The following is a 6,358-nucleotide window of genomic DNA, read 5'->3' as shown; positions in this document are numbered from 1 at the left end:
TGGTGATCCATTCTTGCATGCAAAGTTATGTTATTTTATGAGTTGTGTTGTAATGTAACAGACACATGAACCCTCCATAAGTAGCATTTTCTGTAGAGTCGTGAATTGACGCGATTCACAGGTGATGGTTTGAGGGCCACTATTTTTGATGCGAGGGGTGGGCCACTTTTTTGAGGCGAGGGGCGGGCCACTTTTTTGAGGCGAGGGATGGGCCACTTTTTTTGGGGTGTCCGGGCCTGTTTCTTGTCCCAGTCCGACCCTGTCTGGAATCATCACTTCCCGCATGCAATGAATTTCCTGGGCTTTTGTTGCGACCAATCAGATCATCATAACTCTGCCTGAACTAAGGTTTTTCACTGAATGTCATATATACGCAAGCAAACATCACATCCTTCCCTCAAGGGCGAAACCGAGACAAGATGCAGAGTCAAAGGCCCACAGATGTCACACGTTTCGTCCCTGAAGGGACTTCGTCAGGCCAGCAATATTATGTCACAATTTACGATGCAGTGCAACAAGGTCTACCAACATTTGTGCAGCCGTGCTAGTGATTCAACCTCTCTCTTCAAAGAAATGCCCAGAGCTGGAACACTTGGTGTCTCTTCCTTTCCCCAGACCTCACACAACCCTCTCTCTCCCTTTCTGCACCAGTGGGTTACTGAAAAAGTTCCCTGAGGCTACAGAGATCCTCCTTTTCCTCAAACGTTTGAACCAAGGTCACTTGTCCCCCTTGTTAGCCCCTTCTCTTTCCCTTCATGGGGATGTCAGGGAATCCCCCATATTCTCCCTTCCCCAGCACCTCCCACCCCTCTTGGCCTTCAGCCCCAATGCTCACATACAGGCTGTGGAGGAAAACCTTCTTCTTTTTGGTTCTTTTTCATTCAAAAGTGAGTTGTTCTCCTGTTTGTTCGTTGTTTCGTGCTAATAGTGTGTAATCCTGCTGAAATTATCACAGTAGCCCCTGCCACCTATTCACCCAGACCCACAATACCACTAATTCAATTAATTCTTAATGAAAGAATTCAATAACTAAACTCAAAGTATTACATGTTCATTTTTTATAAGGATAAATAACTTTCACAACAATAAAACAAAGTCTATAAATGAGGGTGCTTCCAGGCAGAAGCCCTCCATTTACACACATTACTACATTTGTAGAGAAATCTTTTTATGGCCGCCATCATAAACAAAAGTATCACATAGACATCAAAAGTATCACATCAAAGTGAACAAGTCAGATCGCCTGCTGGCCAGGATGCTGAGGAGGGAAGAAACAGACAAAGCAATCTTAAAAATAAAGGTTAACGGAGGGAAGACTAGCGCTAACAACAAAGATATAGAAAGGGAGTTCGTCCAGTTCTATTCTAACCTGTACAGTTCAGACTACCCATCACCGATTAGCCAGGAATCTTATATACATAAGATAGATTTAGCGACAATAACGGGGGAGGAGAAGGAACATCTGGAAGAGGAGATATCCAAAGACGAAGTCCGGGCAGCAATAAAGTCCCTTCCTACCAATAAGTTCCCAGGGCCAGAAGGCTTTGCCGCAAAATTTTACAAAACACATGAAGAATTACTCATCCCCCAACTCACGGATCTGTTCAACCAAATAGGCAAGGACAGGGACATTTCGAAATCTATGGAAGTGGAGAAAGTGATACTCATTCCCAAAAAAGGCAAGAACCCCACCGAGTGCGGCTCCTACCACCCCATTGCCCTAACAAACGTCGACAACATAAAGTTTCACACGAAAATCCTGCTGATCAGGATAGACCAGATCCTCCCCAAAATAATCTGGGCCGACCAATCAGGCTTCATCGGGGGCCGCCAGACCGGAGACAATGTTAGGAGAATAGCCCATCTGATCAAAAAATCCCACAAGAGAGGAATCCCTTCTCTCCTAATGGCGGTCGATGCCGAGAAAGCTTTTGATCAGGTGGAGTGGGGATTCCTCTTTGCTTCCATGATTAAGATGGGTTTTGGCCCCAGGTTCCCTGGCCAGGTGAGAGCCAACTATAGGCAGCCAGTGCTCCGGCTCTCTATTAATGGGCATATATCGGAACCCGTGGCAGTGAGCCGAGGTAAGAAGCAGGAGTACCCACTATGCCCCATGCTGTACGCACTACATCTTGAACCCTTCCTAGCCGCGGTGTGCACTAACGAGGGAGTAGTGGAAATTCCCTTCAGGCGGACACACACTTAATCGCTGCGTTCGCAGATTACATGCTTTTCACTGTGTCAAAAACCAGAGACTTCCCTTAGGGCCATAGAAAGTGAAGTTAACCAATTCAGAGCAGTGGCCAGTTTAAAAATAAACCCAGCTAAGACCGAAATCCTCAACCTCACCCTCACAAGCTCTGCAGAGCTAGTCCTCAAAAAGTCCTCTCACTATAGATGGGTGGAACACTATATAACCTACCTGGATATAAAACTGACCAAATTGCTGGGAAGGCTATACCAAGCAAACTACCCACCCCTCACGGAGAAGCTTCAATCCAAAATGGTAGACTGGGTCCTGCTAGCGATAACATGGATGGGATGCATGAAGATTTTTAAAATGGTGGTACTGCCACAACTACTCTATTACCTTACACCCCTCCCGATCCACGTTCCGCCGGGCTTATTCAGAGCCCTCCACAAAATCAATACCAAATTTGTGTGGAATAACAAACCTCCAAGAGTGGCCGCAAAACTTATGCAAGCCCTAACTTCCCGAGGGGGAATGGGGGAACTGGATTTCAGAGCCTACTACGCAGCTGCCCAGATGAGGGTTATCAGGGACTGGCAAAAGGATGACCGGGGGAAAATCTGGAGACCTATGGACAGAGCAATTGTGGGGGGGCCTGGAGGGACTACTATGGAAAACCAAGGCAGATAGACCTCTGCAACTGTATAGTAGCTCTATCACAGCAGTAGTGGGAGATGCATGGGACTAAGCAGTGCAGAGGGCTCACATTACTACCTTTCCCTCACAGTACACACCGCTATTTGACAATCTGCAATTCACACCGGGATTCAAAACACCCACATTCGAGGCCTGGCAACAGGGGGGTTGCCTCAAGGTTAGAGATATGTTTGACGGGGACCAGGTCAAACAGTTCGACCAATGCAAATCAGACTTTGCCCTGTGGGAAAGGGAAAGATACAGCTACGTCCAACTGAGGCATTGGCTACTCCATCCCTCCATGAAACAAGCATGGACCTGCCATTTAACCCCATTTGAAAAGTACCTAAATAGGTACCCAGGGGACAGGCGAGTGGTTGTATCCAGTTATAAACATATAAAATTGGGCGAAGACCCTCCACCAAGACCATACATTAACAGATGGCAGACCTCCACCGGGTGCACAATAGATGAAATAGAGTTGGCAAAACTATGGGAACACATCCCCAAATTAACGAGATCCCTCCGTATACGGGAGATATGACTAAAATGTATACTTCATTGGCACTTGACGCCAACTAGGTTACATAGAATGTATCCGGGGACCTCCCAGCTGTGTTGGAGGGAATGCAGAGGAGAGGGCTCATGGAGCCACATTTGGTGGGAACCAAGATAGATCAGTACTGGGGGGGGCATGCAGGAGGCTATCAAGCGGGTCATAGGCGTAAAGTTCAAGGGGAACAGGAGCCTCGCAATGATAGGCCTTGACGGCACAGTTGAGGAAATCAACTCAAAGCTGGGTCGCAAGGTCTATGTGATTATGATGATGGCGGCGGTCCTGGTACTAGCACATAAATGGAAGTTCAGGGATCCCCCACAGGACCATGAATGGATTGCAAAGATCTGGAACTTTGTTATCATGAAGCGGCTCACCTACTCTATCCAAGGGGACTACAAAAGGTTCACCACTGACTGGTCAGGCCTACTAAGATACCTGAGGCAAGGGGCCTGTGGAGCGTGGTGCCCCAGGAGCATGGGCATCTTGGGAAAAGTCGACCAGCCAGGGGAAGGGGAACATTGACGGAGACTCGCTGTCGATCCATTGCAAGGAGAGAGGCCGAAGAGACAGTCAATACCAGCAATTCTGCACTTGAAGGGAGTCTGCCTGCACCCAGACTGTACCCGGATCAAGAGGGGAATGGTACGGTAGGGGTACAGAAGGGGGGGAGTATTCCAGGTGGAATGTGTTTTGTTGAAAAACTGGGAATAAAAAGTTATGGGAAAAAGAAAATAGGACCACGTTTGATAACACACTAAGGGACACTTTTGAACATTCCATTCACACTCCACAGCCTAATCCTCATGATGGAAAACCTTGGTGAATGATTTGATCTCACAGATATTGTACACATTGCACCCTGTGCTGCGCGTCAGTAAATCGTGCAACACATGTCCCAAATACCCAACTCAATGGCGCTCCTTTCATTGGCCCAAGAAGAGGCTGTCTTTCAGGGGTTTTAACCTGCTCTAATCTCAGCAGCAATTCCCTAAAAATAACACACTTTCAAATTCAAAATGGCAGACCAGAGGTTACACGGCTTTCTGCAGCAGCACTTGTTCGCACCCCCTGCGCTATGCTTTTGAAACAGATTTAGGAAAGTGCCCTCTCTAAGCCAATTTACACTCGCCTCAGCACTCTGAGACCATGTCTGTGATGATTTGGCACAGTATAGGTTTTGTAACATAATTGTTCCATTATTGTGAATCGTCGAGTTGTACAAAAGACGTAGAAGAAACGCAGAGAACTGGAATATGACTCCCAACACTTGAAGGTACAGTTAAAAATCTGAAGTGAGCCCCTAGGGGAGGAGCTGAGGAACATGCTGTCCATTGGCTGCAGGGCCGATGATCGAAAATGATTCTAGGAGAAAGCTAAAGTGGTTGCAGGTTTACAATTCAAACAAAAACGTCTCTCTGTTACTGAATAAAGCTTGCTGCGGCATAGTGACTTACACCTTGAAAACTGGTCATGCGTCTTTATTCCAGGGAACCCCCTGGAGGTCTAAGGGAGTGGGGGTAGGTGCCAGGGGGTATGAATGTGGTAAGGGTGCCAGCAAACGGGGAGGGGCAGCTGTTGGATGTCCCCGCTAAGTGGTTGCAGTTTTACAATTCAAACAAAAACATCTCTCTGTTACCGAAGATTCCAAGCCTGACGATGGGGAATCTTACTACAGCAAGTGAATCTATGAAAGATACCAATGCCGGAGAACAGGAGTTACAGGGAAGTAACTTGTACCTGGCAGTGTGAATCGGTGCTTGTGTGCGCCGGTGGCAGTGGCATGTGAATCTATGAAAGATACCAATGCCGGAGAACAGGAGTTACAGGGAAGTAACCTGTTCCTGGCAATGTGAATCGGTGCTTGTGTGCACTGGTGGCAGTGGCATGTGAATCTATGTAAGCGACCAATGCCGGAGAACAATACAGGGAAGTCACTTGTTCCTGGTAGTGTGAATCGGTGCACAGGAGTTACAGGGAAGTCACTTGTTCCTGGCAATGTGAACCGGTGATTGTGTGTACCGTTGGCAGTGCCAAGTGAATCTATGAAAGATACCAATGCCGGAGAACAGGAGTTATGGGGAAGTAACTTGTTCCTGGCAGTGTGAATCGGTGCTTGTGTGCGCCGGTGGCAGTGGCATGTGAAACTATGAAAGATACCAATGCCGGAGAACAAGAGTTACAGGGAAGTCACTTGTTCCTGGAAGTGTGAATCGGTGCTTGTGTGCACCGGTGGCAGCGGCATGTGAATCTATGAAAGATACCAATGCCGGAGAACAGGAGTTACAGGGAAGTAACCTGTTCCTGGCAGTGTGAATCGGTGTTGTGTGCACCGGTGGCAGTGCCAAGTGAATCTATGAAAGATACCAATGCCGGAGAACAAGAGTTACAGGGATGTCACTTGTTCCTGGAAGTGTGAATCGGTGCTTGTGTGCACCGGTGGCAGTGCCAAGTGAAACTATGAAAGATACCAATGCCGGAGAACAAGAGTTACAGGGAAGTCACTTGTTCCTGGAAGTGTGAATCGCTGCTTGTGTGCACCGGTGGCAGTGCCAAGTGAAACTATGAAAGATACCAATGCCGGAGAACAAGAGTTACAGGGAAGTCACTTGTTCCTGGAAGTGTGAATCGGTGCTTGTGTGCACCGGTGGCAGTGCCAAGTGAAACTATGAAAGATACCAATGCCGGAGAACAAGAGTTACAGGGAAGTCACTTGTTCCTGGAAGTGTGAATCGGTGCTTGTGTGCACCGGTGGCAGTGGCATGTGAATCTATGAAAGATACCAATGCCGGAGAACAGGAGTTACAGGGAAGTAACCTGTTCCTGGCAGTGTGAATCGGTGCTTGTGTGCACCGGTGGCAGTGCCAAGTGAATCTATGAAAGATACCAATGCCGGAGAACAAGAGTTACAGGGA

Source organism: Ambystoma mexicanum, chromosome 1p (assembly GCF_040938575.1).
Source record: "Ambystoma mexicanum isolate Mex_15411 chromosome 1p, UKY_AmexF1_1, whole genome shotgun sequence".
NCBI lineage: Eukaryota > Metazoa > Chordata > Amphibia > Caudata > Ambystomatidae > Ambystoma > Ambystoma mexicanum.
This window is presented reverse-complemented; position numbering follows the sequence as displayed.